This window comes from Pristis pectinata, chromosome 34, assembly GCF_009764475.1.
Source record: "Pristis pectinata isolate sPriPec2 chromosome 34, sPriPec2.1.pri, whole genome shotgun sequence".
Taxonomy (NCBI): domain Eukaryota; kingdom Metazoa; phylum Chordata; class Chondrichthyes; order Rhinopristiformes; family Pristidae; genus Pristis; species Pristis pectinata.
In genome coordinates, this window is record NC_067438.1 from 16,397,051 (window position 1) to 16,414,158 (window position 17,108).

The following is a 17,108-nucleotide window of genomic DNA, read 5'->3' on the forward strand; positions in this document are numbered from 1 at the left end:
GGTGAATTGCAGTGGGAGTTAATGTGTGCCATGACCAGCCTCTCGAAGCACTTCATGATGGTAGATGCCAGAGCCACTGGGCGGTAGTTATTAAGGCACGTTACCTTATGTACCAGGATGATAGTGATCTTCTTAAAGCAGGTAGGAACCTCAGATTGAAGCAGGGAGAGGTTGAAAATGTCTGCAAGTACCCCTGCCAGCTGACATACCATCCGGGCTGGGTGCTTTCCAGGGGTTCACTCTCTGGAAGACTGATCTTACGGCTGCAGTGGTGATTATGGGTTCAGGCGCGTTGGAGGCTGTCAGGGTGGGTGGTGACATGCCAATCCCCTTCAGTTCAAAACATGCATAGAATGCATTAAGCTCACCGGGAAGGGATGTGCAGTTGTCATTGATGCCGCCCGCCTTTGTTTCGTAGCCTGTTTTTTCATATAAGCCCTGCCACAACTGACGGCTGGTCTGGGACTCAATTTTGGACTGGAATTGTCTCTCGGCATCTCTGATAGCTTTATGGAGGTCGTATCTCGATTTTCTGTCGGCTCACCTGATTTGAATGCTGCAGTCGTAGATTTGAAATCTGCAGTCGTGGATCTCCCAGTTCATCCATGGTTTCCGGTTTGGGAACATCTGGATTGTCCTCCGGTACACAATCCTCAACTCGCTTGCAGATGAAGTTCTGATGGTGGTGACATACTCATCTTGGCTGGCAGCTGAGTCTTTGAATGTGGACCAGTTGACCAACTCAAAGCAGTCGTGTAGAAGCTCATCTATTTCCTCAGACCAGCACTGTGCAACTTTCTGTACTGGATCCCTCCCATTTCAGCTTCTGTTTGTACGCAGGGAGAAGGAGCACAGTGTGGGCAGGGGGTGGCTCAGTTGGCATCTTTGATGGTCATATAGCAATGGACAGGGTTGTTTGGGCCCAGAATCCTTGTCATGGTTCATCACAAGCAGCTGCGTAACAGAGGACTTCCTGATCTCCGGGCTGTTCCCGGGGACACACACCGAGACAGACATCAAGTGCTGCTGGAAGGTCATCAACTTGGTGAAAGACTCCCCTTTGTCTGCCTGAAAGCTGTTGGTCTGCCAGCACAGTGAGATGTCTGTAAGATAATGCTGCCGACTGGCACACTCCAGACTGCAGGAGTGCTGATGGATGCACTGAAGCTTGGTGCAGCCAACACAAAGGCTCTGTGGGGAAGAACACAGTCTAAGGTCCTCCCACTACCAGACATGGAGGGGCTAAGTTTGCTGGGGAAGCCCCTCAAATGTTGAAATGGTTTATCACCGAAGGGGGCCACATGAGTGGCAATGGTGCTATGGTTTAAAAAAAAGATAAGTTAACACGACTGAATGTATTGACCATGAATATAAAAAGTTTTGCACTGTTTCTTCTTTTGTATATATATTTTATTATGAATAAAGTTTATTTTTGTAATCTAAAGATGGCCAATATCCCAAGAAAATGGGGAGAAAAGGGCCATGCGACAGATAGGTGCCAGCAACCTCCTCACTGGAAACCTACAGGTAGAGAAAGCATCAAAATGGAGGGGAAAAAGAGGGAGAGGGGATTCTGCAGACAAACACGAGCAAGGGAAGAAATGAGCCTGCCACCCTTCAGCTGTGGGAGATCTGGAGCAGCACAGTATAGGATGCACCCCAGCTCCAGGAGATGGAGGGTACAGAACAGTCAGAGGCCAGAACAGGAACACAGACTGATCTCCCCCCCCCCCCCCCCCCCAGTGACACCACCAGCATCACCACAAGGGACCCCACACCCCGGGGGAGACCATTCCCAGTACATGAGCTCAAAAACAGTGCAGCAGTTCACCAAGGCTGTGGGCATGAGGGCTCAAGCAGTTTGATAATGGACTGTATTTCTGAACCCTGAACTTCAAAATAACTATGGAGGTAAAACTGGCATCATGAACCATGCGCAGTGTGAAGACCAACGTGCGATGTGTTAACGCCTTGCAATACCTTGCCAAGGTCAAAGCAGATGTGACTTTTCTACAGGAGTGTGTGCTGCCACACCTATCGGAGGTGGTCGCGATGGTGGTCCCAGGGATTGTCCATATTGTCAGAGGGCAATGATGTTTGTGTATCTGGCTGAGGTATTCTGCTGCGGGGAGACAACGTCTCAATCACCGAAGTCAAAGAGGTAATTGGTGGGCAGCTCCTCGTGGCTGATGTAAAGTACCCGTAACACTCCGTTCCGGCTAATCAATGTGTACGCCTCGCCCATGCTAAGCAAGTCGCTAACTGTCCTCCACAGCTCCCACCGCTGCTGGCGACGTCCCAACCAGTCATTCTGGCTGGTGACTTCAACTGCATCATCGATGCAGCTGGACGATCCGGCAGTGCCGACAGGAGACTGGACAGCAGCTCCAGACTCCTGATGGAAATGGTTAAAGAGGCAAAGTTGTGCGATGCCTTCTGCAGCCCTGCAGGTGGAGCACAGCCACAACACACTTGGTCGAGACCGGACAGCTCAGTTAAAGGCAGTCACAGTCAGATCCACTAATATTACGCCAGTGTTCTTCTCTGACAACTGCCTCCTTTGAACCTCCTGCCACATACAGGAGGACCAGAAGCCAGGCAGAGGGACATGGAAGTTGAACGTCAAGCTACTGACCCCAGAGAACATTGAGGAAGTAAAGAGGTTGGAGAACCATGAAGCCCCTCTGACTCTCCAATTCACTGGTCGCTATCAACCAAGGAGAACGTCAAGAGGTTCTTCATTCACACAGGCGTTCAGAATGTAAGACAGAGTCAGAGGGAATTGTGTCAATTCTAGACAGACTTGCAGCAACTTCTTCTGCATTCGAGTGGGGCGAGAGGAACTCCGAGAGGTGAAGAGCTGGCAAGCTGTGCTCTTTGCCTCGGAATCCTCTTTGAGAGCATCTTCATGTCCAGAGTCCACTTTGTGGAACAAGATGAGAAGTGGTCCCACTTCTTCTTCCAAAAGGTTCACCGGAGGAGCTCTGTGATCCACAGACTCGAGGAAAAGGACGGCTCAGTGACATCCTCACAGGCAGACGTACTGAGGATCTGCAGATCATTCTATGCCGGTCAAGGGTTATCAGTGCTGGACTCTGACGACTAAAGGGGTGATAATGGATCCATTAGGGGAGAGGTGAATGGCAAATGGAATCAGCAGCAGATCGGAGAGGGGATGAGCGAACTGTGTGAGAGCCCTTTGTGTTGCTGTTTATCTCCCTCCAGCAGCTCTCTCCAACGTTCTCTCTCCCCTCTTCCCACCTTGCTCCGTCTGCATCTCAATACTTATTTCTCTTCCTTTATCTGCCTCCAACTCTCATTCGCGTGCCTCCGTCTCCCAACCCCACCCTGACTCCCCTCCCCTACCTGGCTCAACCTGCTGTCATCTATCACCTCTCCACAGTCCACTGATCACCTCAGACTCCTTCCTCATCACTCCCCTACTCCTCTTTATAATGGCCATCTGTTGTGAGAAAGGTTCTTTGGGGTCTCAAAAGTAGAGGACTCTGGACACAGTCTTTGGATTTTGAAAAAGGATTTATTCACAAAGACAAACGCGGGAACAGAATGAATGGGGACAGATGCGCACTCGCACACACGCACACTGGTGATCGCAAAACGTGAGGGGAGTCGCAATGGGGTGAAGTGCGTGCGCTTGCGCGCGCACACACACACACACACACACACACACACACACACACACACACACACACACACACACACACACACACACACACACACAGCAAACTAGTTACAAATGATAAGGGAAAACACAATACGGTGCCTGAACCCCCTGACTCTGGACAAGCATCGGCTCTACGCTACCGGGAATCTACTTCGGACACTCCTAAACCCCTGTGGAAGTGCACACTCTTACCAGTGGTCCTTCGGCATGGTTTCGACTCCTGCAGCAATCAGAAGAGGAAGAGCCACGCACATGTGACATTCTTTATAGTGCTGGGGAGCTGGGTGGAGCTAACTCAGGTAATTCAACAGGTCCAGTAGGTCATGGCCAGGTACAAAAGGTGTGCACAGGGACCAATGGTCAAGAGTGCGCACTAATGAGTGGGTGGAGCCAGACTTTGATTGACAGTGGTGTCGCTTTCGACCAGTACTCGGTGGTGTCACATGACAGCCATGACCTTTCACACTACATTCCACCCCTCGAAAGTTACATTATTTTCCAATCACGGAAATAGCTATAACTAAGCTGACACATATGCATCAGTATGTGGTACTAATGGAAGGCAGAAGTGGTTCTAATAATCTGACAAGCACAGCACAAAATACAGATAGCTATTACAACTAAAATGAGGGCGGTGGCCCAGTGGATGACAGTTGCCCACCATTCCCCCAGAGACCCAAATGGCCACCAGTTCCCCATGAGGTGTCGTGCTGGAGGAGTATTTTGAATTTTAGCCACCAAGTCCTGAATGTGAGCAGCCAGGTTGGTGATGTTGCTGGACTCATTGGCGATAAAGGTACAGCACTCCTTTCTGACTACTGCACAGGTGCCACCATCTATAGCGAGTAGGTAGTCCAGGGCCATCTGATTCTGAAGGGCTACCAGTCTGACAGCAGCCAGCTCTGCTGCCATCCTCGTCAGGGCATCCTTGGTACGTTGCAGTGACATTTTTGTTTCATCCACCCAGCACACTGGTTATCCGGATGACCTCACGGGACAGTCGGGCCATGCCTTAAGTGGGAAAGGCTATCATCCAGAACCTCTCTGCCTCTGTGATGGCTCTTTTGTCCTGGTGGCCGCTGTATGCCGATGCTCCCCGAGGTCGTTGAGAGCATGGATATAGGGCACCACAAACGATGGAAAACAGCAACTGTACTAGCTCGTGGGGAGCCATGGGTAGGCATGGTGCCCACAAATCCAGAGAGTCCCATTCAAAGTCCAGGGATCCCCCAGTTTAATGGTGCCACCAGCTGTGGTCACTGAGGCCCCTGGGTACCGGTTCCGCTCGCAGTCACTATGGCCAACTGAAAAGGTGGAACTGTGGTCATCCTGGAGTCTGCACCAGCATTCTCTCAGCTTACTCAGTGGCTGCGGGATGACTGTGAGGGTTGGGACTCAGATGGAGGTCAAATTTTAGGAAGGGAAAATGCCAGCTCCTGAAACACCCACCCCATTGGGAATCGCTGGAAGGAATGTCCTGTAGTGGTGAGGAGAGTGGTGGAGGAGTGCCATCAGGCACCCCCCTAAACCGTTATACCAAACCCAACAGGCGCAAAAGGTCTGTGTAGGCAGTTCATTTGGAGATCATCGAGGAGGATCGGTGTGAGTGGTAGAGCTTCACCGGCGTGTGCTGGGGTTCAGACACAAATCCAGCAGTCTGATTGGTTGGAGGTGTTGGCGAATTCGTATGCGATGTGGAGTAGGTATTAGCCGGCGTTCCGATGCCGATCATTGCAGGGAGCAGAAGGAGTGACAGGAGTAGTGCCATCCACCTGTAGGGAGTGGGGTGTGGGGGTTGAGGAACAAACTCATACTCGGCAGGTCAGGTGTTGGGTATGAAGGCAGGATAGGTTAGTTTGACCTGGGGTCGCGACCCAACGGTTGTCCCCGGGACCACGCGCAATGACTTCTCCCATCTGAGGGGGATGTTCTGGCTGTCGGACCCAGACTCTCCCTGAGTCCTTGGTCTCAGAGCGTTCAGGATCTTGCAAGTCGGGGGGTGGGGAGTGTGCTAGGTGGCGGGATAATGGGGACCCCCCCCCTTGGCTAGTGGGCTGTGCATTGAGCTGGTTGACAGCCTGCTGCAGCATGCTTGACCACCCCTGCAGTGTGCTGGAGGGCGTCAGCGTGCGTATCGTTTCCTTCAGTAGGCCATTCATTCTTTCTATCACACCCGATGCCTGTGGACGGTAGGGGATATGGAACAGCCACAAGATCCCCACCTCCGTTGCCTAGTTCTGTATCTTAATCTCCTCGAAAAGTGAGCCCTGGTCAGATTGTACCTCCATGGGACTCCATAGATGGAGGAGAGGTACTGCAGTCCTTTGATGGTGCTGTTCTGGTTGGCCCTCACACAGGGCACCGCCACCAGGACACCCGAGTATGTGTCCACCATCGTCAGGGCATATTGCTTTTTATTGTGCACTGTGAGGGTGACCTCGAACTGCTCTGCCCAGCGCCGCGTACCGTCAGCCCCTCGGTGACCATTCTTGCGGTGTGCCATGCAGCTAGGGCGCTGAGATCAGGTTCCTCTGGGGAGACGGTAGCGCAGCATATCTGGGCAGCCTGGTCCACAGTGGCATTATGTATGGCCTCTTGGGTGTTTTTGTGGGTATGGGCATCCACGTGGTGGACTGAAATCTGTCTTTGGGTGGCCTGATCCCAGATAAAGTGCCAGCGTTCCTGTTCCCAGAGGGGGCGTCCGTGAATTTCCCACCCCGTTTCGTGCCACCGTGCCATCCACACCGCCATACCATTGGCTACCACCCAGGAGTCGGTTTAGATGTGGACTGGCCCGGTGGTGTCCCGTAGGGTAAGTGCTACCGCTGCTAGTTCGGCCAATTGACTGGACCTTCCCACTCCCTCTTTTGTCAATGTTTTCCCCATGGTGGGATGAAGTGCCACTGTTTCCAATACTGTTTCCCGTTTTTCCAGCGGCTAGAGCCGTCTGTGAACCAGGCATGCAGTTTTTGTTTGGGGTCGAGGGTATCGAAGGGTTGGCCCCAGGACACGGGGTAGGGCTGGATCTCAGGTATGTCTGGGGGTGGGTCCTGGGACTGGGGGAAGGACATGACCTGTTCGTGGAGGTGTCTGACCCCTTCTGGACTGGGTTTGGCCTGGTCCACAATGTACCACTTCCACTTCACTATCGAGGACCTTTGGGCTTGGCCCTCTTTGTGTGTGGAGTCGGGGGACTTGACCCAACGCATTATGGGCAGGTGGGGGCGAAGGACCACAGAGTCGGTGCTGGTTCGGTGCTCAGTTGCGAGGAGCGCCAGGTGGCAGGCAAGCAGCTGGCGCTCGAAGAGGCTGTAGTGGGTGGCGGCCTCAGGCAATGACTTGGTCCAGAAGCCGAGTGGGACTCTGCGCCCCTGGACTTCTGCCAGAGGCTCCACTCGGCAACTGACTCGCTAGCGGAGACCTGCAATTCGAAGGGGACCCCTTCCTGATGGGGACCGAGGGGCAGGGCTGCTCTACCGCCTGTTTGGCTGCTTCAAAGGCGGCCTGCTGATCAGGCCCCCACGAAAAGGTGGCTTTCTTGTGGGAGATCTTACCTTTTTTAACCAAAATAAACTTTATTCATAAGAAAAGACAAACTATATACAATAATAAAACAATGATAAAACAGTGCAAACCTTTACATTCGTGTACAGATCAATTATTAGTGTTACTTTTCATACAAACCACAGCACCGATGCCGCTCGTGTGGCTGCACCCTGGGGTGATACCCCAATCCCATATTTACAATCTTTATGGGGCTTCCTCACCTGACCCTGCCCCTCCCTCTCCAGTGGCAGAAGAACCCTAAACTGTAGTCCTTCCCCACTGAGCCCTTGCATTGGCTGCAGCCAGCTTCAGTGCGTCCCTCACCACGTGCTCCTGCAGCCTGGAATGTGCCAGTCGGCAGTGTTCCCCTACGGACATCTCGCAGAGCTGGGAGACCAACAAGTTTCGGGCAGACCAAAGACCATCTTTCACCGAGTTGATGACCTTGCAGCAGCAGTTGATGTCCATCTCTGTGTGTGTCCCGGGCAACAGCGCGTAGATCAGAGAATCCTCTGTTACACAGCTGCTGGGGATGAAACGTGACAAGGACCCGTGCATCTTTCGTCACACCCTCCCCGCAAACCCACAGCCTGCAAAGAGGTGGGCAACCATCTCGTCCCCAGCGCAGTCCTCCCGGGGGCAGCGCTCACTGGGACTGATGTTTCAACTATGCAGGAAGGATCTGACTGGGAGGGCCCCTCTCACTGCCAGCCAAGCGAGGTCTTGGTGCTTGTTGGTGAGTTCTGGCGATGAGACATTCTGCCAGATGTTCTGGACAGGGAACTACCCCACAGTATCCACCGATGAACTGTGCTGACCACTGCCTGATGGACTTGTGGTCAAAGGTGTTGGTCTGGAAGAACTTTTTTTTACGAAGGACAGGCAGTGCGGCAACGTCCAGCTGACTGCGATGTTGCACGGCAACAGGGCCAGGCCCATCCTTCGCAACACCAGGGACAGGTAGAACCTCAGCACGTAGTGACACTTGGTGTCTATGTACTTGGGTTCCACGCTCAGCCTGATGCAGCCACAGACGAAAGTGGTCATCAGGAGGAGGACGACAATGGGGACACTTTTGCCCCCATTGTCCAGGGACTTGTGCATGGTGGCCCATCGCACTCGCTCCATCTTGGATCCCCAGATGAACCGGAAGATGGCATGAGTGATTTCCAAGCCAGAGGAGCAAGGAACAGGCCACACCTGCGCCAAGTACAGCAGCCCTGAGAGCGCCTCAAACCTGATGACCAAGTTCTTCCCAGTTATCAATAGGGAGCGCCATTCCCACTGTCCCAGTTTCTGCTTCACCTTCCCAATCCGCTCCCGCCAATTTTTGTTGCACGCCCCAGCCCCTCCGAACCAGATCCCCAGCACCTTCAGGTAGTCAGGCCTGATGGTGAAGGGGATGTTGGATCTGTCGGGCCAGTTGCCGAGGAGCATGGCCTCGCTCTTCGTGCGGTTAACGCTGGCCCCTGATGCCGACTCAAACTGGTCGCAGGTACTGGTCAATCTGCGAACTGACGGTGGGTCTGAGCAGTAGAAGGTGACGTCAGCCATGTACAGGGAGGTTTTCACCTGGGTGCCCCCACTGCCTGGCAACGTCACCCCTCTGATGCTCTCGTCCTTCCTGATGGATTCGGCAAAGGGTTCTATACAGCACACAAACAAGACGGGAGAGAGGGCAGCCCTGCCTGACTCCAGACCTGATGGGGAAGCTGTCTGTTTCCCACCCATTGATTTGGACTACGCTACGGATGTCTGTGTAGAGCAGATGGATCCAATTCCTGGTTCCCTCCCCAAAGCCCATTGTGGAGAGCACGTCCAACGCGTACGTGTGGGATATCCTGTTGAAGGCCTTTTCCTGGTCTAAGCTGTCCAGGCAGGTGTCCACCCCTCTTTCCTGCACGTAGGCGATGGTGTCCCTGAGCAGTGCGAGGCTGTCAAAGATCTTCCTGCCAGGTACAGCACAGGTTTGTTCCGGGTGGATCACCTGTCCCAGAGCAGACTTGACCCTATTGGCGATGACCTTGGACAGGATCTTATAATCCACATTCAACAGTGAGATGGATCTCCAATTTCTGATGTCCACCATCTCCCACTTCTGCTTGTAGATGAGGGTAATGGTGCCCTTCCTCATGGATTCTGACATGCTGCCAGACAGGAGCATAGCGTTGTACACTTCCAGCAGGTCCGGGCCCATCCACTCCCACAGAGCCGAGTACAACTAGGGTCCGGGATGTTGCCAGGGTCCGGGATGTTTCAGATCGCGTCCAAGATATCCTGAAGGGGGAGGGAGAACAGCCAGAGGTCGTGGTACATATTGGTACCAACGACATAGGTAGGGAAAGGAATGAGGTCCTGAAAAGAGACTATAGAGAATTAGGAAGGAAGTTGAGAAGCAGGACCTCAAAGGTAGTAATTTCCGGATTACTGCCTGTGCTAAGCAACAGTGGATATAGGAACAGAATGAGGAGGAGGTTAAATGTGTGGCTGAGGGATTGGAGTAATGAGCAGGGATTCAGTTTTCTGGTTCATTGAGGCCTCTTTTGGGGCAGGTATGACCTGTTCAAAGAGGACAGGTTGCACTTGAATCCCAGGGGGGCCAAAGCACTGGCAGGGAGGTTTTCTAAGGCTACTGGGGAGAGTTTAAACTAGAATTATTGGGGGGTGGGATCCGTACTGGAGAGACTGGGGAAGAGGTGCTTGGCTCTCAAATAGAGGAGGCTAGGAGTAAGTACCATAGGCAGGTGATAGAGAAGGGAAGTATTCAGACTGGCTTGAGATGTGTCTATTTTAACGCAAGGAGTATTGTGAACAAGGTGGATGAGCTTAGAGCTTGGATCGATACTTGGAGCTATGATGTGGTGGCCATTATGGAGACTTGGATGGCTCTGGAGCTGGAATGGTTGATTCAAGTACCGGGTTTTAGATGTTTCAGAAAGGACAGGGAGGGAGGCAAAAGAGGTGGGGGAGTGGCACTGTTGATCAGAGATTGTGTCACGGCTGCGGAAAAGGTGGACATTGTGGAGGGATTGTCTATGGAGTCTCTGTGGTTGGAGGTTAGGAACAGGAAGGGGTCGATAACAGTGCTGGGTGTTTTTTATAGGCCGCCCAATAGTAACAGGGATATTGAGGAGAAGATAGGGAAGCAGATCCTAGAAAGGTGTGATAATAACAGAGTTATTGTGATGGGAGATTTTAATTTCCCAAACATCGATTGGCATCTCCAGACAGTGAGGGGTTTGGATGGGGTGGAGTTTGTTAGGTGTGTTCAGGAAGGTTTCTTGACACAGTATGTAGATAGACTTACAAGAGGAGAGGCCGTGCTTGATTTGGTATTGGGAAATGAACCTGGTCAGGTGTCAGATCAGTCAGTGAGTGAACATTTTGGTGATAGTGATCATAATTCTATCTCCTTTACGTTAGCACTGGAGAGAGATAGGAACAGACAGACTAGAAAGGCGTTTACTTGGAGGCTCTCAGGCAGGAAATTGGAATATTAAATTGGAAACAGATGTTCTCAGGGAAAAGTACGGAAGATATGTGGCAAATATTCAGGGGGTATTTGTGTGGAGCTCTGCATAGACATATTCTGATGAGACAGGGGAGTCATGAGAGCATACAGGAACCGTGGTGTACGGAGGCTATAATAAATCTAGTCAAAAGGAAAAGAAAAGCATACAAAAGGTACAGAGAGCTAGGTAATGTTAGAGATCTGGATGAGTACAAGGCTAAAAGGAAGGAACTTAAGAAAGAGATTAGGAGAGCCAGAAGGGGACATGAGAAGGCCTTGGTGGGCAGGATTAAGGAAAACTCCAAGGCGTTCTACAAGTATGTGAAGAGCAAGAGGATCAGACGAGAAAGAATAGGGCCTATCGATGCGAAAGGATAGGGCCTATCAAGTGCAGCAGTGGGAAAGTGTGTATGGATCCGGAAGAAATAGCGGAGGTACTTAATGAATATTTTACATAAGTATTCACTACGGAAAAGGATCTAGGGGATTGTAGTGGGGACATGCAGCGGCCTGGAAAGCTTAAGCATGTAGATATTAGAAAAGAGGTAGTGCTGAAACTTTTGGAAAGCATCAAGTTAGGTAAGTCGCTGCGACCGGATGGGATGTACTCCAGGTTGCTGTGGGAGGCGAGGGAGGAGATTGCAGAGACTCGGACGATGATCCTTGCGTTGTCGATGGAGACGGGAGAGGTTCCGGAAGATTGGAGGGTTGCGGATGTTGCTCCCTTATTCAAGAAGGGGAGTAGGGATAGTCCAGGGAATTATAGACTGGTGAGTCTTACCTCAGTGGTTGGTAAGCTGATGGAGAAGATCCTGAGAGGCAGGATTTATGAACATTTGGAGAGGTATAATATGATTAGGAATAGTCAGCATGGCTTTGTCAAGGGCAGGCCCTGCCTTACGAGACTGATTGAATTTTTTGAGGATGTGACTAAACACATCGATGAAGGGAGAGCAGTAGATGTAGTGCATATGGATTTCGGCAAGGCGTTTGATAAGATACCCCATGCGAGGCTTATGGAGAAGGTGAGGAGACATGGGATCCAAGGGGACATTGCAGTGTGGATCCAGACTGGCTGGCCCACAGAAGGCAAAGAGTGGTTTTTGAAGGGTCATATTCTGAGTGGAGGTCGATGACCAGTGGTGTACCTCAGGGGTCTGTACTGGGACCCTTACTCTTTGTGATTATTATAAACGACCTGGATGAGGAAGTGGAGGGGTGGGTTAGTAAGTTTGTGGATGACACGAAGGTTGGGGGTGTTGTGGATAGTTTGGAGGGTTGTCAGAGGTTACAGAGGGATACAGGATGCAGGGTTGGGCTGAGAAGTGGCAGATGCAGTTCAACCCAGATAAGTGTGAAGTGGTTCATTTTGGTAGGTCAAATATGTTGGCGGAATATAGTATTAATGGTAGGACTCTTGGCAGTGTGGAGGATCAGAGGGATCTTGGGGTCTGAGTCCATAGGATGCTCAAAGCGGCTGCGCAGGTTGACTCTGTGGTTAAGAAGGCATATGGTGTATTGTCCTTCATCAATCGGGCAATTGAATTTAGGAGCTGGGAGGTATTGTTGCAGCTATATAGGTCCCTGGTCAGACCCCACGGAGTATTGTGCTCAGTTCTGGTAGCCTCACTACAGGAAAGATGTGGAAGCCATAGAGAGGGTACAGAGGAGATTTACAAGGATGCTGCCTGGAATGCGGAGCATGCCTTATGAAAGCAGGCTGAGGGAACTCAGCCTTTTCTCCTTGGAGAGACGGAGGATGAAGGGGGACCTGATAGAGGTGTATAAGATGATGAGAGGTATTGATAGGGTAGATAGTCAGAGGCTTTTCCCCAGGGCTGAGATGGTGGCCACAAGAGGACATAGGTTTAAGGTGCTGGGGAGTAGGTATAGAGGAGATATCAGGGGTAAGTTTTTTACTCAGAGAGTGGTGAGTGTGTGGAATGGGCTGCCAGCAACGGTGGTGGAGGCGGATATGATAGGGTCTTTTAAGAGACTGTTAGATAGGTACATGGAGCTGAGTAAAATAGAGGGTTATGGGTAAGCCTAGTAATTTCTAGGGTAGGGACATGTTTGGCACAGCTTTGTGGGCCAAAGGGCCTGAATTGTGCTGTAGTTTTTCTATGTTTCTAACTCCGCTGGTAAGCCGTCGCTTCCGGGAGTTTTATTCGAATCAAGGAACGGATGGAGCCAGTCAGCTCCTCCAGGGTCAGTGGTTGGTCCACACTCTCCTGCTTGCTGTCATCTAAGACCTCTGTGATAGAGGACAGGAAGTTCTGGGAGGCGGTGCTGTCTGTGGCTTTTGTCGTACAGACTGGCATAGAAGGATCTGCAGGTCCTTAATATGTCCTTCTGCGGGGACGTTACCGAGCCATCCTCTTCCTAAAAGCTGTGGATCACAGAGCTCCCCCTGTGCACCTTTTGGAAGAAGAAACATGAGCACATCTCATCCTGCTCCATGGACCGGACCCTGGATCAGAAGATAATCTTGGAGGATTCGGAGGCATGGAGCTGTGTTTGCCAGCTCTTCACCTCTTGGAGTTCCTCCCTCACATCCACCCCCCTCGACTGCAGAAGGAGAAGTTGCTGCAGGTCTGTCTGGAGTTGGCCCAGTTCCCTCTGACTCTGTCTTGCTTTCTAGACCCCTCTGCGGATGAAGAACCTCTTGATGTTCTCCTTTGTCGCTTCCCACCAGTTCACATGGGAGTCAAAAACGGTTTTCATGGTTCTCCAACCTGCGTATCCCTCTTTAGTTCCTCAGTGCTCTCTGGGGTCAGCAGCTTGACATTCAACTTCCACGTCCCCCTGCCTGCCTTCTGGTCCCCCTGTAGGTGACAGGAGGCCCAAAGGAGACGGTGGTCAGAGAAGAACACCGGCATGACGTCAGTGGATCTGACCTTGATTGGCTCCGATTCGAGGAGGATGTCGATCCGGGACCACCCTGTCCGTACTCGACCACGTGTGTTGCAGCTGTGCTCCGCCTGCAGGGGTGCTGAAGGCATCGGGCAACTTGGCATCCTTCACCGTTTCCATCAGGAGTCTGGAGGTGCTGTCCAGTCTGCTGTCGGCACTGTGGGTACAGCTGGAGGACGGCCAGCCGCTCGCTCTGGACGGGCGAGGTGTACATGTTAATTAACTGGAGCAGAGCGTTCTGGTACATCACATCTGCCACGAGGAGTGGACCCCACCCACCACCACCTCTCTGACCTCAGTGATTGAGAAGTTGCACCCCCACATCAGAATCCCCAGGCGGCTCCTGTCAGCTCTCAGCCTCTGCAGCCCCCCCCCCCACCCACACCCGCCCTGTCCTGTTCACCTAGGGCCCCACCAGGCTCCCACTTTGAGCACACAGACTCAGCAGACACTCCCCGAGCTCAGCTGACTGTTGATTTCCCTCCATGGATGCTGCCTGACCTGCTGAGTTGCTCCAGCAGTTTTTGTGTGTTGCTCCGGCTTTGTGTCTCAGCGGACACAAAGCTGGATCTTGGAGTGTGTCCGAGGTCGCTCCTGAGATCAGTGTGTTGAGAATTCAAGTGAGGCAACGGGCCATTTACATTTGGTGTTGTGTCACTGGGAAGGGCGAATTGAGGATCTCCAATCGGGAACAGTGATCATAATATCACAGAATTGATATAAAAACCCAATGTGATTCCATGCCTTCCAAAGCTGGGGGCTTAAATCAAGATAAAGAATGTGGCAGAAATTGGATCCAACTGCTCTACACAGATATCCAAAGCGCAGTTCAAATCATGGGTGGGAGACAGACAGCTTCCCCATCAGGTCTGGAGTCAAGCAGGGTTGTCCACGCTCCACTGTCTTGTTCATATGCTGCATAGAACCCTTTGCTGAATCCATCAGGAAGGACGAGAGCACAAGAGGGGTGATGTTACCAGGCAGTGAGGGCACCCAGGTCAGAACCTCCCTGTACATGGACGATGTCGCCGTCTTCTGCTCGGACCCATGGTCAGTTCACAGATTGATCAGCATCTGTGACCGGTTCAAGTTGGCATCGGGGGCCAGAGTCAACCGTAGGAAGTGCGAGGCCGTGATCTTCGGCAACTGGCCCGACCGATCCAACGTCCCCCTCACCGTCAGGTCTGACTGCCTGAAGGTGCTGGGGATCTGGTTCAGAGGGGCTGAGGGGTGTAACAAGAATTGGCTGGGGCGGATTGGGAAGGTCAAACAAAAATTGGGTCTGTGGGAATGGCGTTCTCTGTCAATAACTGGGAGCAACTTGGTCATCAGGTGCGATGTGCTCTCAGGGCTGCTGTACCTGGCACAAGTGTGGCCTGTTCCTCACTCCTCTGCCTCGGTAATCACCCAGGACGTCTTTCAGTTTATCTGGGGGTCCAAGATGGAGTGAGTCCAATGGATCGCTGTGCACAAGTCCCCTGAGACTGGGGGTAAACGTGTACCCAATGTTGCCCTCATCCTGATGCCCACCTTTGTGTGTGGCTGCATCAGTCAGTATGTGGACCCCAAGTACACGAGCACCAAGTGTCTCTACGTGCTGAAGTTCTACCTGTCCCTGGTGTTGCAGCGGATGGGCCCGGCCCCTCTACTGCCCAACACCCCAGTCAGCTGGACGTTGCTGCACTACCTGTCCTTTGGGGACGAGCTCTTCCAAGTAAACACCTTTGACCACAGGTCCATCAGGCAGTGGTCAGCGCGGAATGTCCTGCAGACACTGCGTGACAGGGACACTGTGGATCCTGTGGGTTTGTTCCCAGTGCAAACGGCCCAAAACACATGGCAGAACGTCTCATCGCCAGATCTGACCAACAAGCACCAAGATTTCGCTTGGCCGGTGGTGAGAGGTGCTCCCCCCCCCCCCCCCCCCCCCCCAGTCAGAGCTTTCCTCTACAGACGACACATCACTCCCAGTGTACGCTGCACTCGGGACAGCTGTGGTGGGGAGGAGACGGTCACCCAGCTCTTTGCAGACTGTGGGTTTGCAGAGTGTGTGGAGTCCGATGCATGGGTCCGAGTCCCAGTTCATCCCCAGCAGCTGTGTGACAGAGGACTCTCTGATCTCCAGACTGTTCCTGGGGACACACTGAGACACACATCAAGTGCTGCTGGAAGGTCATCAACTCGGTGAAGGACGCCCTTTGGTCTGCCCGAAACCTGTTAGTCTCCCAGCACAGCGAGATGTCCGTAAGGGAACATTGCCGACGGGCACAGTCCCGGCTGCAGGAGTCCGTGCTGAGGGACGCACTGAAGCTCGGTGCAGCCAATGCAAAGGCTCTGTGGGGAAGGACCGCAGTCTGGGCTCCTTCCTCTACTGCACATGGAGGGGCAGAGGTGGGTGGGGAAGCCCCTCCGACAATGAAAAGTGTATCACCCCAGAGGGCCATATGAGTGGCACGGTGCTCTGTTTGTTTGTTCATTTATTTTTTCTTTCTTTTTCAATCTTTTTATTAGTTTTCAAATTAGTAGATTGATATATAACATCGATGTTTGTACATGTAATACAAAGAGATCAGGAGAACAATCATGGCAGAGATGATCATAAAGAACAATAAAATATAAAAAAAATCTGTAGATCCAACGATTTCTTAGTAAACGAATATAATATAGAAGAAAGGAAAGAAAAAGATTTATTATATAAATTAGAAAAAGAAAAAAACCCAAATCAATAAGAAAAATTGTGAACAATATAAACTAAACAGAAAAATTTGCAAAAAAAAAACTGGGCTGAAATTTCTCAGTAGAAACAGAGCAATATTATGTCGTCAACTCTGTTCCTCTAAGTTGGAAAGTTATTGAAAGGGGATCTACATCATGTGAAAATATTGAATAAATGGACTCCAAATATCTTCAAATTTAAGCGAAGGATCGACAGTAACACTCCTCATTTTTCCCAAGTTTAAACATGATATATTTTACTTTTTCTTTCTAAAAAAAAGTTTACACGACTGAATGCATCAACCATGAATGTGTTTTTTGCACTCTTTCTTCCTTTGTACATATTTGTTTAACATAAGTAAAGATTATTCGTGAAACCGGCTCCGAGTTCCCGCTCAGGCTTTGCTGTTCTGGATGCAGAGTGAGAAATGGAGATTTATTGTGAGTAGTTTTGGGCCCCACATCTGAGGAAGGATGTGCTGGCATTGGAGAGGGTCCAGAGGAGGTTTACAAGAATGATCCCGGGTATGAAATAGTTAACATATGAGGAGCGTTTGATGGCTCTGGGCCAGTCCTCGCAGAAGTTTGGAAGGAAGAGGGGGGGATCTCATTGAAACTTACTGAATATTGAAAAGCCTGGATAGATTGGATGTGGAGAGGATGTTTCCAGTAGTGGGAGGGTCCAGGAACAGAGGGCACAGCCTCAGAATAGAAGTATGTCCCTTCAGAACAGAGATG

General features: G+C 51.4%; 1 protein-coding gene across 1 annotated transcript in view; it reads right to left on the reverse strand.

Moving 5' to 3' along the window:
- The window catches only part of LOC127585983 (butyrophilin subfamily 3 member A3-like), a 511,579-nt gene that overhangs the window by 420,697 nt on the left and 73,774 nt on the right, over positions 1–17,108 (reverse strand). The gene's annotated exons all lie outside the window — the stretch shown is intronic.